Genomic DNA, 20,576 nt, shown 5'->3' on the forward strand with positions numbered 1-20,576 from the left:
AAAGTGTTTTGTCTTGCTCAATCACCTTCTGAATGGCACACATACACAATCCATATCTCAAATATCTCAAGGCTTAAAAATCCTTCTTTAACCTGTCTCCTCCCCTTCATCTACTCTGATTGACATCAATAAGGGATCATAGCTTCACCTGGATTCATCTGGTAATTCTATGTTATGGAAAGAGCAGGTGTTCTTAATGTTTAAACCTACCATTCAAAAGGAGAGAAAATGAAATCCCCCCCCCCCCCCCCCCCCCCCGAACCCCCTCCCACCACCTAATGGTCCGTCCAAACTAGTCCAACTAACAAAGACATCATCAATGAGTTAAACCGCCAGCACAAACACAAAGATACATCTCAGAGAAGTATAGTTTCTGGATTCATGTGCGGGCGCTTCCATAATCCCTGGCGTCTATGGGCCCAGTAACATAAAGCTCTCGTGTGTGTGTGTGTGTGTGTGTGTGTGTGTGTGTGTGTGTGTGTGTGTGTGTGTGTGTGTGTGTGTGTGTGTTGAGGAGGCTAATTGCGTCGGGCGGTCTGAAGGTCCCGTCGGCTCCTCGATCATTACCAGCACAGACAGATGTTTTAGCACTTAGTCCACCCCATTCACACACACACACACACACACACACACACACACACACACACACACACACACACAGTACTGTGCCCATGAAAGCCTATGAATGAAGTGATGCCTGAATCACCACTTTAGGTTTTATGTGAAAGTTTTGACTCAATTTCCCACAGAACACTGGGTCCTTTTATTTCTACGGGGTAGATCAGCTTAATATTGCAGAAAGAATGTTGCTTCCAATGTAATTGTCTGCATCATTTACAATCACCCATATTTTTGGGGTACATTTATATATCCATACACACATGCATACACATACACATATATACATACACATACCTATATAGACATACATACTTTTTTAAAAGAATATACCTTTTTTATTATTCCCCGCAAACCCTACCGCCGATCCCCCAATTCGAGTAAACTAATAAACACTTCTGCTTTTACCTTCAATTTATACATCTTATACACATTTTACAGACACAGTCTACTTTACAATAGTTCTCTCTTGTTTGTTCTTAGTCCTTCCTCTATTTCTGATGTCCATCCAGTTTGATTTCTATTTGTAACTCTGCTATTTCACAACATTTCTGAGCATGTATACATTTTAAAGACCCTGTATGCTTTACATTGGTTATCTTGTTATTAGTCCCACCCTTCAGCTCCATTCAACCCCTCCCATCTATCTCTTAACATCATCCATTTCGGATTTCTATTTGCCATATATTTTTCAACTGTGCTGTGATGCTTCACAAAATAATTGAACATTCCTATTCTCATAGCTTCTACAGATTGTAAATTAAAAATAAACATTTTTGCTAAAATAATTATTATACCTCTGTCATTGCCAACAAAGGGTATGCAACAAAGTATTGAGATAAACTTTTGTTATTGACCAAATACTTATTTTCCACCACAATTTGCAAAAAAAATCATAAAAAATCCTACAATGTGATTTTCTGGATTTTTTTTCTCTTTTTGTCTGTCATAGTTGAAGTGTACCTATGATGAATATTACAGGCCTCTCTCAGCTTTTTAAGTGGGAGAACTTGCACAATTGGTGACTGACTAAATACTTTTTTGCCCCACTGTATATCCATCATCTGCACAACATTGAAAGCCCTCTCATACCCCAGCCCACAGCAATACATTGGCCCTGGGATATGCAACCATTTCATTACTCTCAACTTTCCAAACAAAACAAATCAAAATAAACACACACCACACCATCCACACATACTGTGTTTTCTGTTTACTTAGTTTTTATCTTCACTATGTTGAATTAGTGCTTGTCTGTTCAATTAGTTATATGTGAAGATATATAGAGAAGCTATATTTTTTATTTTATTGTTACAATCCATAACCGGGCTAGAATTGTGTTTATTTTCCTCATCTATGAGAACTTAGTAATTTTTAAAATAACCATGGCGTAGTCTTTGTGTCTCTGAACAACTGGTTGTCAATATATAGTTTATCAACGACTAGAGCTACTCATTTCGCTTTTAATCTATTTTCTTTGAAAATTGGATACAGAACTTTGCGCCGTTCTGCAAACTGATCATTCATGCCAATTCTGGTCCCAGCAAGTCTTTTACCCAGGGTTTTAGCCATTATTTTATCATTAAATGAAGCAAATTTGGCAACGATTGGGCGGTCATACCTTTGGCCTCTCTGTCCGAAGCGGTGTACACGTGTAAGTTGGATTTTGTCGATAACTTCGCGTGGGATCTGAAGCGCTGTAAGGAGGAACACTCTAACTACAGATTCAGGAACTTCTCCTTCTTTCTCCTGGATACCTGTAAGTACCAGATTCTCTCTCATTGATCTAGTTTGTATGTCCAGTAAGGCTTCCCTCAGAACGGTGTTCTCCTTTTTAATTTAATTCATTTCGGGTTCAATCTTATTGAGTGTCCCTTTTAGCTTGTGTGTTTCCTTCTCCAATGTCGCAGCTTTTTCATCACTCATCTCAAGGCTTGCCTTCAACTCTTTTATATCCTTATTGACTAATTCAAGTATAGTTTGTCATTTATTGATTTTAACATATCGGTTTCGACCTTTACCATTCCCTGTGGTGAAAATATTAAATCGTCTGTGTCTGTAGAAGAGTCACGTTTCCGTTTTGAAATCTGTTCCCCTGTCTTACTCTCCGTCATGTTTGACTCAAAACAATCCACGTAATTTACCCAACCACTCCATCAAAACACACCACGTCATTTACCTAACCACTCTATCAAAACACGCCACGTCATTTACCTATCCACTCTATCAAAACACACCACGTCATTTACCCAACCACTCTATCAAAACACACCACGTCATTTACCGAACCACTCTATCAAAACGCACCACGTCATTTACCTAACCACTCTATCAAAACACACCACGTCATTTACCTAAACCAATCTATCAAAACACACCACGTCATTTCCCCAACCACTCTATCAAAACACACCATGTTATTTACCCAACCACTCTATCAAAACACACCACATCATTTACTCAACCACTCTATCAAAACACACAACGTCATTTACCCAACCACTCTATCAAAACACACCATGTAATTTACCCAACCACTCTATCAAAACACACCACGTCATTTACCTAACCACTCTATCAAAACACACCACATCATTTACCCAACCACTCTATCAAAACACACCACGTTATTTACCCAACCACTCTATCGAAACACACCACGTTATTTACCCAACCACTCTATCAAAACACACCACGTTATTTACCTATCCACTCTATCAAAACACACCACGTCATTTACCCAACCATTCTATCAAAACACACCACGTAATTTACCCAACCACTCTATCAAAACACACCACGTTATTTACCCAACCACTCTATCAAAACACACCACGTTATTTACCCAACCACTCTATCAAAACACACCACGTTATTTACCCAACCACTCTATCAAAACACACCACATTATTTACCTAACCACTCTATCAAAACACACCACATCATTTACCCAACCACTCTATCAAAACACACCACGTTATTTACCCAACCACTCTATCGAAACACACCACGTTATTTACCCAACCACTCTATCAAAACACACCACGTTATTTACCTATCCACTCTATCAAAACACACCACGTCATTTACCCAACCATTCTATCAAAACACACCACATCATTTACTCAACCACTCTATCAAAACACACCACGTCATTTACCCAACCACTCTATCAAAACACACCACGTTATTTACCCAACCACTCTATCAAAACACACCACGTCATTTACCCAACCACTCTATCAAAACACACCACGTTATTTACCCAACCACTCTATCAAAACACACCACATCATTTACTCAACCACTCTATCAAAACACACCACGTTATTTACCCAACCACTCTATCAAAACACACCACGTAATTTACTCAACTACTCTATCAAAACACACCACGTCATTTACCCAACCACTCTATCAAAACACACCACGTTATTTACCCAACCATTCTATCAAAACACACCACGTTATTTACCCAACCACTCTATCAAAACACACCACGTTATTTACCCAACCACTCTCTGTCCTATATACAGTACAATGGCGTATTTGTCAGTTGGTGTTTGGTATGAATTCTTGTGAGTGAGCTGTTGGATAGACCCACATGTTACCTCAGTGTGTGTGTGTGTGTGTGTGTGTGTGTGTGTGTGTGTGTGTGTGTGTGTGTGTGTGTGTGTGTGTGTGTGTGTGTGTGTGTGTGTGTGTGTGTGTGTGTGTGTGTGTGTGTGTTTCCCTCTGATGTGTTTTCCAGGTGTGGTGGAAAGACTAACACAGCTGCATTTTAATGACAGTGAAATGTTTCTGCATTTTCTCTTGCTCTCGCTCTCTGTGTGTGTGTGTGTGTGTGTGTGTGTGTGTGTGTGTGTGTGTGTGTGTGTGTGTGTGTGTGTGTGTGTGTTGTCCTTAGAGAGTCGTAAAGCACAAAGTGGCACTTTACTGAGCAACTCCGTTAAATGACTCGTCAGGATGGGCACACATCACTACAGGGAGTCCCATAGACACACACACACACACACAAACACACACACACACACACACACACACACACACACACACACACACACACACACACACACACACACACACACACACACACACACACACACACACACACACACACACACACACACACACACACACACACACACACACACACACACACACACACACACACACACACACACACACACAGTGATGAGACAGGTAGTAACAAATTACCCTGGAAACAGACCTACAGAAGAGTGATGAATGAGACAAATACACCACAGATAGGTAGCTACCTACAGTTGAAGTCAGAAGTTTACATACACCTCAAGCAAATACATTTAAACTCAGTTTCACAATTCCTGACATTTAATCCTAGTAAAAAATTATCTGTCTTAGGTCAGTAAAGATCACCATTTTATTTTAAGATTGTGAAATGTCAGAATAATAGTAGAGAGAATTATTTATTTCAGCTTTTCTTTCTTTCATCACATTCCCAGTGGGTCAGACGTTTACATACACTCAATTAGTATTTGGTAGCATTGCCTTTAAATTGTTTAACTTAGGTCAAACATTTCGCGTAGCCTTCCACAAGCTTCCCACAATAAGTTGGGTGAATTTTGGCCCATTCCTCCTGACAGAGCTGGTGTAACTGAGTCAGGTTTGTAGGCCTGACAAAAGTGAAATAAACAATAAAAATTAACAGTAAACATTACACATACAGAAGTTTCAAAACAATAAAGACATTACAAATGTCATGTTATGTATATTTACAGTGTTGTAACAATGTACAAATGGTTAAAATACATAAGGGAAAATAAATAAGCATAAATATGGGTTGTATTTACAATGGTGTTTGTTCTTCACTGGTTGCCCTTTTCTTGTGGCAACAGGTCACAAATATTGCTGCTGTGATGGCACACTGTGGAGTTTCACCTAGTAGATATGGGAGTTTATCAAAATTGGGTTTGTTTTCGAATTCTTTGTGGATCTGTGTAATCTGAGGGTTAGGGTTGTGTCTCTAATATGGTCATACATTGGGCAGGAGGTTAAGAAGTGCAGCTCAGTTTCCACCTCATTTTGTGGGCAGTGTGCACATAGCCTGTCTTCTCTTGAGAGCCATGTCTGCCTACGGTGGCCTTTCTCAATAGCAAGGCTATGCTCACTGAGTCTGTACATAGTCAAAGCTTTCCTTAAGTTTGGGTCAGTCACAGTGGTCAGGTATTCTGCCACTGTGTACTCTCTGTTTAGGGCCAAATAGCATTCTAGTTTGCTCTGTTTTTAAAAAATTATTTCCAATGTGTCAAATAATTTTCTTTTTGTTTTCTCATGATTTGCTTTTTGTTTTCTCATGATTTGCTCTATATCTATCTCTCTCTGTCTAGCTCTAGCTCTCTCTGTCTATATCTCTATTTCTATCTCTCTCTCTATCCATCTCACTCTCTCCATGTCCCTCTTTCTCTTTCTCTTTCTGGGTCTCTTCAAATCTGTGTCTACATCCTACTTTCTTCTCACTGTCTGTCCTACTATAAAATCCTGAACCGTTCCTTCCCATACAGTTATACTATGTCTTTTACACTCATGATCTTCCTTAAAATAACTTTACAGTAAAACTGAAGTGTGATGACGAGGAAAGTGTGGTGCCAAGTACCAGCTCACATAAAGCATACGTCTACACAGTTTGAATACAGTTTGTGTGTGTACGTTTGTGTTTTTGGTTTTACTATCCTTGTGGGGACCAGAATATCTCACAAGCCTAGTAAAACAGGGACAATTCTGACAAATTCACTGGTCCCTACAATAAAAAAGGCTATTTTAGGCTTAGGGGTTAGGTTGAGGGTTAGGGTTAGAATTAAGGTTAGGGTTAGAATTCGGGTTAGGGTTAGGGGTAAAGGTTAGGGTTAGGGTTAAGGTTAAGGTGAAGGTTAGGGTTTAGTGAAAATAGGATTTTGAATGGGAATCAATTGTTTTGTCAAATCAACAGATACTTATTGGTTAGCAGTATTATATATATGAGAGGTGAGTGAAACAGACGTTGTTTAAACATTAGGGAAACACGTCCGTCCCTCTTTCTCATACAGTTTTCTCATACAGTCTCAAACAGTTTTCTTTAGTGAATGGGCCAGTGTTTTGGCCACTGCTACATTGGAAAGAGACAACTAAAAGGAGAGGCAAGACAGACATCTGTTTCCATAAAGCTCTGTGTTTAGAGGAGCTGAAAGACGAGTTGATATGTTTAATAAGGTGGGTGTATTCCACTTTACTTGCAATGGCAAGAAATAAAGTATTCTCTCTTTCTTTGTTTCTCTCTCGCTCTGTACCTCATGAATCTAAGCTGAGAGGAATCTTTCCCTCTGGAGTGTTTTGTGGAATGTGATAATCCACTCTTTTGTGGTTGTGTGTGCAAGGGTGTGTGTGTGTGTGTGTGTGTGTGTGTGTGTGTGTGTGTGTGTGTGTGTGTGTGTGTGTGTGTGTGTGTGTGTGTGTGTGTGTGTGTGTGTGTGTGTGCATGCGTATAATATAATTCTCATGACTTTAACCGTAACACTTCACATGCTCTGGTCATGTGTGTCACGGTGCAGTCTGGAGACTACTGTGTGTACATGGAAACGCAACATGCGATCACAGAGGCAGGCACGCAACATGCCACATACCACAACCTGTCTATCAACCAAGGACAAGGTTAGGACGTACCTCATGCCACTGAAGTTGTAATTCTTTAATTCTTTACCTCACGCCATCAGAGACCAGTCTGATAATCCAGTGTCTGGTAATGCAGAGGTCAACATGTCTAGTAATAGATTTAGTCTTTGCCTTTCAGACATACACATAGATGTTTGACCTTCCCTCTACAAGATACAGTATATGCAGTAATATTGACTTATTGACTCGATTCCACCAGCACTAATCTGTCTCGTATCTCCCAAATAGCCATGGGATAGTTTAAAAGTTGTCAGGCTACAATGCGCTGCTCTAGCATTCTGAAAATATTCCCTAAGTGAAATCGTCAATTTCCGCTTCAAAACCGTCTGAATTAATCTAAGCTAAAACAATGTATGTTTTTTGATGAGTAAATCTTAGTCGCCCCATTTTACATCTAGCTAAGGATTATTGTGCTTCAATTAGCTGTATTTCTGAAGTTTGATTACGGGCACGAAAGCTAGCATAAATGTGCTGAATATTGAGCCAGTCACTGAAAGCATTTTGACTGAAACGATTCTGCTAACCAACCAGCTACCTACTTAGTGCTGCACACAATGTTGAATCTTCCAACAATAGCTAGCTAGCAAGCTACTGTAGCTAGTAGTGCTAACGCTTACATTATGATATTTCCTAAAGCAGCTGTTCTTCCCCCACAAGTCATTGCAGTAGCCTCCTCAGTCAGCTCAGTCCTCAGTCAGAAATTCACATTGTAGGATTTTTAATGGATTTATTTTGCAAATTATGGTGGAAAATAAGTATTTGGTCACCTACAAACAAGCAAGATTTCTGGCTCTCACAGACCTGTAACTTCTTCTTTAAGAGGCTCCTCTGTCCTCCACTCGTTACCTGTATTAATGGCACCTGTTTGAACTTGTTATCAGTATAAAAGACACCTGTCCACAACCTCAAACAGTCACACTCCAAACTCCACTGTGGCCAAGACCAAAGAGCTGTCAAAGGACACCAGAAACAAAATTGTAGACCTGCACCAGGCTGGGAAGACTGAATCTGCAATAGGTAAGCAGCTTGGTTTGAATAAATCAACTGTGGGAGCAAATCTCCCTCGATCTGGGGCTCCACGCAAGATTTCACCCCGTGGGGTCAAAATGATCACAAGAACGGTGAGCAAAAATCCCAGAACCACACGGGGGGACCTAGAGAATTACCTGCAGAGAGCTGGGACCAAAGTAACAAAGCCTACCATCAGTAACACACTACGCCGCCAAGGACTCAAATCCTGCAGTGCCAGACGTGTCCCCCTGCTTAAGCCGGTACATGTCCAGGCCCGTCTGAAGTTTGCTAGAGAGCATGTGGATGATCCAGAAGAAGATTGGGAGAATGTCATATGGTCAGATGAAAGCAAAATATAACTTTTTGGTAAAAACTCAACTCGTCGTGTTTGGAGGACAAAGAATGCTGAGTTGCATCCAAAGAACACCATACTGTGAAGCATGGGGGTGGAAACATCATGCTTTGGGGCTGTTTTTCTGCAAAGGGACCAGGACGACTGATCCGTGTAAAGGAAAGAATGAACAGGGCCATGTATCGTGAGATTTTGAGTGAAAACCTCCTTCCATCAGCAAGGGCATTGAAGATGAAACGTGGCTGGGTCTTTCAGCATGACAATGATCCCAAACACACCGCCCGGGCAACGAAGGAGTGGCTTCGTAAGAAGCATTTCAAGGTCCTGGAGTGGCCTAGCCAGTCTCCAGATCTCAACCCCATAGAAAATCTTTGGAGGGAGTTGAAAGTCCGTGTTGCCCAGCAACAGCCCCAAAACATCACTGCTCTAGAGGAGATCTGCATGGAGGAATGGGCCAAAATACCAGCAACAGTGTGTGAAAACCTTGTGAAGACTTACATAAAACGTTTGACCTCTGTCATTGCCAACAAAGGGTCTATAACAAAGTATTGAGATGAACTTTTGTTATTGACCAAATACTTATTTTCCACCATAATTTGCAAATAAATGTATTAAAAATCCTACAATGTGATTTTCTGGATTTTTTAAAATCATTTTGTCTGTCATAGTTGAAGTGTACCTATGATTGGTGGCTGACTAAATACTTTTTTGCCCCACTGTACATGTAGGTATCGTTAAAGTGACTGTGCATATATGATGAATAGAGAGTAGCAGACTTGACTTCAGGAGGCAGCCGAGGGAGGGGACCAATATGCGTTGTGCCTGTTGCTATGGCAACCTATAAACTGTGATTAGTGATGTGAGTTATAGGACATGCCGTCACCTTGGTGTTATCAGGTGATATTGTATGATATTGTGCTGCTTGGAGACTCATTTCACCCTTTTTCCCCTTTTCCCCATGCAGTGTACAGCAAAGAGAAGCTCCACAGACAAGCAAAACAGAACATCATGGGATGCAGGCTTTTGTTCCAGCCCAGCTCTCACACACCTGATTTCACTAATCAACGGCTTGGTGATTATAATCTATCCATCTATAAGTTGAGTCAGGTGTTTTAGTTTTGGCCTAGCACAAAATCCTGCACAGCATCTGGAGAATGTTTGTGACTGGGATGACGACCAAAGAAGCCGCTGCCCGCCGGACCCAGACTGCCTTTGCCTACAGGGCTTCCTGGGCTGGTTGGCAGGGGCAGACAGACCCTCATTACACCAACCACAGATGAAAATGAGAACAAAATGAGGCCCATTACCATGAGAGCATGACTAATATCCTTCAGCAGACCCCTGATACACACACCCACACCCACACATACAGACAGAAACAGACACACAAACACATATATAAGTACACACACATGTATGCACACACACACACACACACACACACACACACACACACACACACACACACACACACACACACACACGCACGCACGGCACATAAAAGCAAGGAAAGAGGTAATACATTCTGGCTCTATTAAAGCAACCCTCATTTAAGGCCTCTCTCTATACACTCTGTGTGTGTGTGTGTGTGTGTGTGTGTGTGTGTGTGTGTGTGTGTGTGTGTGTGTGTGTGTGTGTGTGTGTGTGTGTGTGTGTGTGTGTGTGTGTGTGTATACACTAATCATCTATGACTTATTCAACAAGCTCCCACTACAGAATTAGACACTTTTCCACATTTCTTCAAATGTAAAATTTCTAAGTTGCTCCAAAGTCTTTTGACTCCCTGGGTTGACTCCTCCTGCTCAGTATCATTCCATTTCTAAAAATGTCAAATTGTGAAGCAGCTCCAAATTAAGGGTTATGGTTTTGGATATGGTTAAAACATTACATTTAGGCACTCATTCTTAATGGTTTAGGTAAGGGTTATGGTTTGGAATAGGGTTAAAACCAAAAAATACAAAACAAGTGTAGACCACTGGGATCAAACACACAACCTTCTGATCTGGAGTCATGGGATTCCATCCATCCGCCACCCCTGTCTACAACCTATGTCCACAACTCCCTAGCAAAGCCCTACCCTACTTGATGGTAATAGAGCTCACTGTTGCCTCTAGCAGGACATGGATAGACATCCAATTGTCTCGTCTCATCTTGTCTCTTCTATTCTCGTCTCTCATCTTTTGTCGTCATCCTCAAGTCAAATATTTTCTCATCCTTTTCTCCTCCTACTCCACTACCATCCAAGCACATCTCTCTCACCCCTTCTCTCCTCTCCACTGTCTTCTCCTCTCCTATCTTCTCTGCCCCTTCACCTTTCTCTTCCCTCCCGACCACCCTCTCTAATATCACCTCTCCCCATCTTTCATCCCCCGTCTTCTCTACACTTCCTACTGTCTCCTCTACATTTATTCTCCCCCCCTTCCCCTCTCCGTCTCTCCTATCATCCTCTGTTTTACAGAGCCGGTCTGCTTGGTGATTTATAAACCTGTGACAGACAGATGGGGGGAGGAGAGGATGGAGGATGGGGGCAGGTGCGTTTGAAGTACATGAAGGGCTAATATTAAATACACCTGGCCCATCCAGGGGCTCCCTCTGTACACAGAAACAAAGAGATAGAGAGAGGGAGGCAGCGATGATGGGCCACAGGGAAGAGGCCTGAGGAGGGAGGTGGAAAGGGGTGGGCTGAGGTGCATTGCCAAGCAGGCAGTAATTGGCTATTCTTTCATGGGGCCTGATTTTCACACTCTCCCTCCCACAGGAAGAGACCCTTTTGCTGCCCCTCAGTGTGCACTGTAAAAAATACAAATCTAGTTGTTTCAACTACAGTTGAAGTCGGAAGTTTACATACACCTTAGCCAAGTATATTTAATTAATTAATTTTTCACAATTCTTGACATCTAGTAAAATTTATGTTTCTTAGATCAGATAGGATCACCACTTTATGGAATTCTAAATGTCAGAATAATAGTAGAGAGAATTATTTATTTCAGCTTTTATTTCTTTCATCGCATTCCCAGTGGGTCAGAAGTTTACATACACTCAATTAGTATTTGGTAGCATTGCCTTTAAATTGTTTAACTTGGGCCAAATGTTTCTCGTAGCCTTTCACAAGCTTCCCACAATAAGTTGGGTGAATTTTGGCCCAATCCTCCTGACAAAGCTGGTGTAACTGAGTCAGGTTTGTAGGACTCCTTGCACACTCCTTTCACACACGGGGTGGAGATGTTATTTCCTACCCTCACCACCTGGGGGTGGCCCGTCAGAAAGTCCAGGACCCAGTTGCAAAGGGGGGAGTCAAGACCCAGAGTCTCGGGCTTAATGACGAGTTTGGAGGGTACTTTGGTGTTAAATGCTGAGCTGTAGTCGATGAACAGCATTCTTACATAGGTATTCCTCTTGTCCAGATGGGTTAGGGCTGTGTGATTGCGATTGTGTCGTCTGTGGACCTATTGGGGAGGTAAGCAAATTGGAGTGGGTCTAGGGTGTCAGGTAGGGTGGAGGTGATATGATCCTTGATTAGTCTCTCAAAGCACTTCATAACGACGGAAGTGAGTAGGCGATAGTCGTTTAGCTCAGGTATCTTAGCTTTCTTGGGAACAGGAACAATGGTGGCCCTCTTGAATCATGTGGGAACAGCAGACTGGGATAGGGATTGATTGAATATGTCCGTAAACACACCAGTCACTTTGCGCATGAACTTATTAACAAGTCGTGGTGTGATCATAACAACATACAGGAACTCAATTGTTGGAAAAATGACTTGTGTCATACACAAAGTAGATGTCCTAACTGACTTGCCAAAACTATAGTTTGTTAACTAGAAATTTGTGGAGTGGTTGAAAAACAACCTAAGTGTATGTAAACTTCCGTCTTCAACTGTAAATATTATTAATTAACTGGTTCCACAGCTTCTTTTTTGTTTACTCAACTTTTCAGTCAAAGTGCTACCTGAATTTAACATTTTTAGTTGCCCCAACATTAGCTCCAACATGAGAAAACCTAGGCAGAAATTTCGATCGACTGAAAATCATGTGTTTGTTGTCTCATATGTTCATTCAACTAGAAATTATTATTTGGGCATTTTACCTGCAAAAATGGCTGTGGAACTAATTACACACACAAAGTGCCTTTAACTTACAACGTACAAATTTGACACACGTTGACAAACACTGAGTGTACAAAACATTAGGAACACCTTCCTACTATTGAGTTGCACTTCCTTTTGCCCTCAGAACAGCCTCAATTTGTCAGGGAATGGTCTCTACAAGGTGTCAAAAGTGTTCCACAGGGATGCTGGCCCATGTTGAATCCAATGCTTCCCACAGTTGTGTCAAGTTGGCTGGATGTCCTTTGGGTGGTGGAACATTCTTGACACACACAGGAAACTATTGACCCAGCAGCATTGCAGTTCTTGACACACTCATACCGGTGCACCTGGTACCTACTATCATACCCCGTTCAAAGGCACATGTTTTGTCTTGTCCATTCACCCTCTGAATGGCACACATACCCAATCCATGTCTCAATTGTCTCAAGGCTTAAAAATCATTCTTTAACCTGTCTCCTCCCCTTCATCTACACTGATTGAAGTGGATTTAATAGGTGACATCAATAAGTGATCATAGTTTTAATCTGGATTCACCTGGTTAGTCTGTCATGGAAAGAGCAGGTGTTCATAATGTTTTGTACACTCAGTGTATTTAGCCTCACAATGAAGAGTTTTACTATTTTCTTTTCAGGACAACCTTGGCTACAAGTTTTTAAACTATATTGTTTTATACTATATTGTGACAAGCTACAGCCTCCATTTAAAATGGTCAGTAGCAGCTAACCCATGAGGTTCATTATCTCAGGCAGGAAATATAGGCTGAAGGTTCCTAACCCTCGGTGGGTAATAGATTGGTTCTTGCTCATTAGTGATGCAGGTGTGTGTGTGTTGTCCTTGGGGAATTCCTCATTACCACGCAATCTGACCTCAGCTAATCTCTGACCTCTAATCCCTGACCCTGATACCTGACCTTGGCCCAAAACCCAGTGCAGATTAGGTAAAGACATGCACACATGTTCGCATGTACAAATGCACAGAGAGAGGGACAGAGAAAGAGAGAGAAAGAGAGAGAGAGCAGACAGCCTTAGATAGAGAGTCCACTAGGAAGCAGTGTGTCTGACAGACAGAACACACTGAGACTATGAGAGCTTGAGATAGAGGTCTATTTAAAGGGGCTCCTACCTCTTTGAAGTTCTCTTTGGGATCTGTTCTCTTCCACTTTCTGCCCTTTCCATCGCTCGGACTGACACCAATCCATTTTACTACCTGCCCAGGGAAAGGAGGGAGAATGGGAGGGAGGGAGGGAGGGAGGGAGGGGAAAATGTAGCACACGTCTAATATGAGTTAGTACCTATAAACAGATTTTAGACGCACTTTCCATTGCTTAAGTGGAAAGACACACACACACACACAAACACACAGACTTGCACGCACGCACACACAAACACAGACATCTACACGGCTGATTACACGCAAGCCCCAACAGCGAGTCAGCGGTGGAGGTATAGCCACACAGCGAGACGGCCTTGCCGCAGAAGTAACCCCATCAGTCCCTACAGAGTGTGGTCACATCATGGCTATACTACCACACTGCCTTAGATAAGAGCACCTAAATACTACCACACTGCCTTACACAAGAGCACCTACAATTACCACACTGCCTTACACAAGAGCACCTACAATTACCACACTGCCTTAGACAACAGCACCTAAAAACTACCACGCTGCCTTAGACAACAGCACCTAAATACTACCACACTGCCTTAGATAAGAGCACCTAAATACTACCACACTGCCTTACACAAGAGCACCTACAATTACCACACTGCCTTACACAAGAGCACCACAATTACCACACTGCCTTAGACAACAGCACCTAAAAACTACCACGCTGCCTTAGACAACAGCACCTAAATACTACCACACTGCCTTACACAAGAGCACCTACAATTACCACACTGCCTTAGACAAGAGCACCTAAAACTACCACACTGCCTTACACAAGAGCACCTACAATTACCACACTGCCTTAGACAACAGCACCTAAATACTACCACACTGCCTTAGACAACAGCACCTAAATACTACCACACTGCCTTACACAAGAGCACCTAAATACTACCACACTGCCTTACACAAGAGCACCTACAATTACCACACTGCCTTAGACAAGAGCACCTAAAACTACCACACTGCCTTAGACAACAGCACCTAAATACTACCACACTGCTTTAGACAAGAGCACCTAAAACTACCACACTGCCTTAGACAACAGCACCTAAATACTACCACACTGCCTTAGACAACAGCACCTAAATACTACCACACTGCCTTACACAAGAGCACCTAAAACTACCACACTGCCTTACACAAGAGCACCTACAATTACCACACTGCCTTACACAAGAGCACCTAAAACTACCACACTGCCTTAGACAACAGCACCTAAATACTACCACACTGCCTTAGACAACAGCACCTAAATACTACCACACTGCCTTACACAAGAGCACCTACAATTACCACACTGCCTTACACAAGAGCACCTACAATTACCACACTGCCTTAGACAACAGCACCTAAAAACTACCACGCTGCCTTAGACAACAGCACCTAAATACTACCACACTGCCTTACACAAGAGCACCTAAATACTACCACACTGCCTTAGACAACAGCACTTAAAAACTACCACACTGCTTTAGACAACAGCACCTAAATACTACCACACTGCCATAGACAAGAGCACCCAAATACTACCACACTGCCTTAGATAAGAGCACCTAAATACTACCACACTGCCTTACACAAGAGCACCTAAAACTACCACACTGCCTTAGACAAGAGCACCTAAAACTACCACACTGCCTTAGACAACAGCACCTAAATACTACCACACTGCCTTACACAAGAGCACCTAAAACTACCACACTGCCTTAGACAACAGCACTTAAAAACTACCACACTGCTTTAGACAACAGCACCTAAATACTACCACACTGCCATAGACAAGAGCACCCAAATACTACCACACTGCCTTAGACAAGAGCACCTAAAACTACCACACTGCCTTACACAAGAGCACCTAAAACTACCACACTGCCTTAGACAACAGCACCCAAATACTACCACACTGCTTCAGACAAGAGCACCTAAATACTACCACACTGCCATAGACAAGAGCACCTAAAACTACCACACTGCCTAAGACAAGAGCACCCAAATACTACCACACTGCCATAGACAAGAGCACCTAAAACTACCACACTGCCTTACACAAGAGCACCTACAATTACCACACTGCCTTAGACAACAGCACCTAAATACTACCACACTGCCTTAGACAACAGCACCTAAATACTACCACACTGCCTTACACAACAGCACCTAAATACTACCACACTGCCTTAGACAACAGCACCTAAATACTACCACACTGCCTTACACAAGAGCACCTAAAACTACCACACTGCCTTACACAAGAGCACCTACAATTACCACACTGCCTTACACAAGAGCACCTAAAACTACCACACTGCCTTAGACAACAGCACCTAAATACTACCACACTGCCTTAGACAACAGCACCTAAATACTACCACACTGCCTTACACAAGAGCACCTACAATTACCACACTGCCTTACACAAGAGCACCTACAATTACCACACTGCCTTAGACAACAGCACCTAAAAACTACCACGCTGCCTTAGACAACAGCACCTAAATACTACCACACTGCCTTACACAAGAGCACCTAAAACTACCACACTGCCTTAGACAAGAGCACCTAAAACTACCACACTGCCTTAGACAACAGCACCTAAATACTACCACACTGCCTTACACAAGAGCACCTAAAACTACCACACTGCCTTAGACAACAGCACTTAAAAACTACCACACTGCTTTAGACAACAGCACCTAAATACTACCACACTGCCATAGACAAGAGCACCCAAATACTACCACACTGCCTTAGACAAGAGCACCTAAAACTACCACACTGCCTTACACAAGAGCACCTAAAACTACCACACTGCCTTAGACAACAGCACCCAAATACTACCACACTGCTTCAGACAAGAGCACCTAAATACTACCACACTGCCATAGACAAGAGCACCTAAAACTACCACACTGCCTAAGACAAGAGCACCCAAATACTACCACACTGCCATAGACAAGAGCACCTAAAACTACCACACTGCCTTACACAAGAGCACCTACAATTACCACACTGCCTTAGACAACAGCACCTAAATACTACCACACTGCCTTAGACAACAGCACCTAAATACTACCACACTGCCTTACACAAGAGCACCTAAATACTACCACACTGCCTTACACAAGAGCACCTACAATTACCACACTGCCTTAGACAAGAGCACCTAAAACTACCACACTGCCTTAGACAACAGCACCTAAATACTACCACACTGCTTTAGACAAGAGCACCTAAAACTACCACACTGCCTTAGACAACAGCACCTAAATACTACCACACTGCCTTAGACAACAGCACCTAAATACTACCACACTGCCTTACACAAGAGCACCTAAAACTACCACACTGCCTTACACAAGAGCACCTACAATTACCACACTGCCTTACACAAGAGCACCTAAAACTACCACACTGCCTTAGACAACAGCACCTAAATACTACCACACTGCCTTAGACAACAGCACCTAAATACTACCACACTGCCTTACACAAGAGCACCTACAATTACCACACTGCCTTACACAAGAGCACCTACAATTACCACACTGCCTTAGACAACAGCACCTAAAAACTACCACGCTGCCTTAGACAACAGCACCTAAATACTACCACACTGCCTTACACAAGAGCACCTAAATACTACCACACTGCCTTAGACAACAGCACTTAAAAACTACCACACTGCTTTAGACAACAGCACCTAAATACTACCACACTGCCATAGACAAGAGCACCCAAATACTACCACACTGCCTTAGATAAGAGCACCTAAATACTACCACACTGCCTTACACAAGAGCACCTAAAACTACCACACTGCCTTAGACAAGAGCACCTAAAACTACCACACTGCCTTAGACAACAGCACCTAAATACTACCACACTGCCTTACACAAGAGCACCTAAAACTACCACACTGCCTTAGACAACAGCACTTAAAAACTACCACACTGCTTTAGACAACAGCACCTAAATACTACCACACTGCCATAGACAAGAGCACCCAAATACTACCACACTGCCTTAGACAAGAGCACCTAAAACTACCACACTGCCTTACACAAGAGCACCTAAAACTACCACACTGCCTTAGACAACAGCACCCAAATACTACCACACTGCTTCAGACAAGAGCACCTAAATACTACCACACTGCCATAGACAAGAGCACCTAAAACTACCACACTGCCTAAGACAAGAGCACCCAAATACTACCACACTGCCATAGACAAGAGCACCTAAATACTACCACACTGCCTTACACAAGAGCACCTAAAACTACCACACTGCCTTACACAAGAGCACCTAAAACTACCACACTGTCTTAGACAACAGCACCTAAAACTACCACACTGCCTTACACAAGAGCACCTAAAACTACCACACTGCCTTAGACAACAGCACCCAAATACTACCACACTGCTTCAGACAAGAGCACCTAAATACTACCACACTGCCATAGACAAGAGCACCTAAAACTACCACACTGCCTAAGACAAGAGCACCCAAATACTACCACACTGCCATAGACAAGAGCACCTAAATACTACCACACTGCCTTACACAAGAGCACCTAAAACTACCACACTGCTTTAGACAACAGCACCTAAAACTACCACACTGCTTTAGACAACAGCACCTAAAACTACCACACTGCTTTAGACAACAGCACCTAAAACTACCACACTGCTTTAGACAACAGCACCTAAAACTACCACACTGCTTTAGACAACAGCACCTAAAACTACCACACTGCCTTACACAAGAGCACCTAAAACTACCACACTGCCTTACACAAGAGCACCTAAAACTACCACACTGCCTTAGACAACAGCACCCAAATACTACCACACTGCCTTAGACAACAGCACCCAAATACTACCACACTGCATTAGACAAGAACACCAAAAAACGTCCACACTGCCTTAGACAAGAGCACCTAAAACTACCACACTGCCTTAGACAACAGCACCCAAATACTACCACACTGCCTTAGACAACAGCACCCAAATACTACCACACTGCATTAGACAAGAACACCAAAAAACTTCCACACTGCCTTAGACAAGAGCACCTAAAACTACCACACTGCCTTAGACAACAGCACCCAAATACTACCACACTGCCTTAGACAAGAGCACCTAAAACTACCACACTGCCAGCTATTTCTATCAGTATCTCATAGTGCATGCGCACACACACACGCCAGAACGCGCACATACACACCTACTGACACATTTTTTCGACAGTTATTTAGTTTTTCCTTCAGTAAGGAGTGCTCTGTCTGTAAGAGAACCAGATAAAAATTCAGATCTTCCTCTCTACCACTCTCTGTCTCTCACACACTCTTTCATACACACGCCACAGTATTTCTATCTGTATCACAGACAATCTCTATTTAATCCAAACCACAATCACAAATGACTTTGTAATAAATACAGGGTTTGACCCCTCATATACTACAGTAGACTCCACCTCATAACATGCAGCAGATGTATGCATGGTGACCAAGAGAGACAGAGATAGAGTGAGCAAGTGGGAGAGAGAGAAAGAGAGTGAAAAGGGCTGAAATAGCAATAGGGAGAGAGAGAGGGAGAATAAACTGAGCGGAGAGAGTGTGAGAATGTCTTTCAAACAGCTGAGGAAACAACTTAATCTCTGAGTTTCTCAAAGACACATGACAGAGAGGAAAAGAAAGAGTGAACTAGAGATAGGGGAAGAAATAGAGAGGAAAAGAGAGAGGGGGAGGTATGTTCCCCTACCTTGCTTTGACTTCTTCCACCATACGAGTCTGTAACCATACGGAACTCCCTTCACATAGAGACTGATCGGGAGAGGAGAGGAGGGTGTGAACCAGAGAAAGGGAGAGAGAGAGAGAGAGAGAGAGAGAGAGAGAGAGAGAGAGAGAGGAGTGATCGAACAGGAGAAAGAGGAATGTTGAGCACAGGGAGGGAGAGAGAGAGAGAGGGGGAGAGAGAGTGAGAGATATGGAAGGGGAGGGAGAGAGAGAGAAAGAGGAAAGGAGTGAGCTAGATCACTTGTTCCTTTCTGACAAAAACTCACGGCTTGACTTCGGAGAGACAGGAATGAGAGAGAAGAGGAGGAGAAGGAAGAAGAGGATGAGAGCAACAATGAGAAAGAAGAGGAAGGGAGGGAGGAAGGAAGAAATTAGAGGAGGAGATGGAGGAGAGGCAAAATTCCCTCATTACGTAAAGCGGTGTGTAGAGCGTCACATAGTACTAAGTCACTAACGCCCACAAACACACACTCAAGGTATTCACAAACACACACGCACACACTCAAGGTATTCACAAACACACATTAAAAAATGCTACAGTTTACAATAGAATGCTGCAGTATTTACTATATAATTATGTAGTAAACTGTAGATTACTATACTACACACTGTTGTAGAATACTATACTACACACTGTTGTAGAATACTATACTACACACTGTAGTATACCTCGATCATTTTGTGATTTTATCAACTCGTACTCCCGCTGACATTTTAACGCCTGGTATTTAACCCCTGGACTCACTTTAAACCATTATACCCATTTAACCTCACCTGTCCAGGAAGGTGGGTCACTGCAATAGAAGCTGACATTCTAACAACTTAAACCCCGG

The 20,576-nt window shown here is 42.5% G+C and overlaps 1 long non-coding RNA gene across 1 annotated transcript in view; it reads right to left on the bottom strand.

Annotated features, from left to right (window-relative positions):
- The window catches only part of LOC110536294 (uncharacterized), a 60,695-nt gene extending 40,526 nt beyond the window's left edge, over positions 1–20,169 (bottom strand). The window contains exons 1-2 of the long non-coding RNA XR_002475398.3: positions 19,709–20,169; positions 13,899–13,982 (exon numbers count right to left, since the gene is read on the bottom strand). This is a non-coding gene — a long non-coding RNA (uncharacterized LOC110536294). The remainder of the gene's footprint in view (positions 1–13,898; positions 13,983–19,708) is intronic.
- Positions 20,170–20,576: the final 407 nt, after the last annotated feature.

This window comes from Oncorhynchus mykiss, chromosome 11 (assembly GCF_057628025.1).
Source record: "Oncorhynchus mykiss isolate SJ-2025 chromosome 11, ASM5762802v1, whole genome shotgun sequence".
Classification (NCBI taxonomy): Eukaryota; Metazoa; Chordata; class Actinopteri; order Salmoniformes; family Salmonidae; genus Oncorhynchus; species Oncorhynchus mykiss.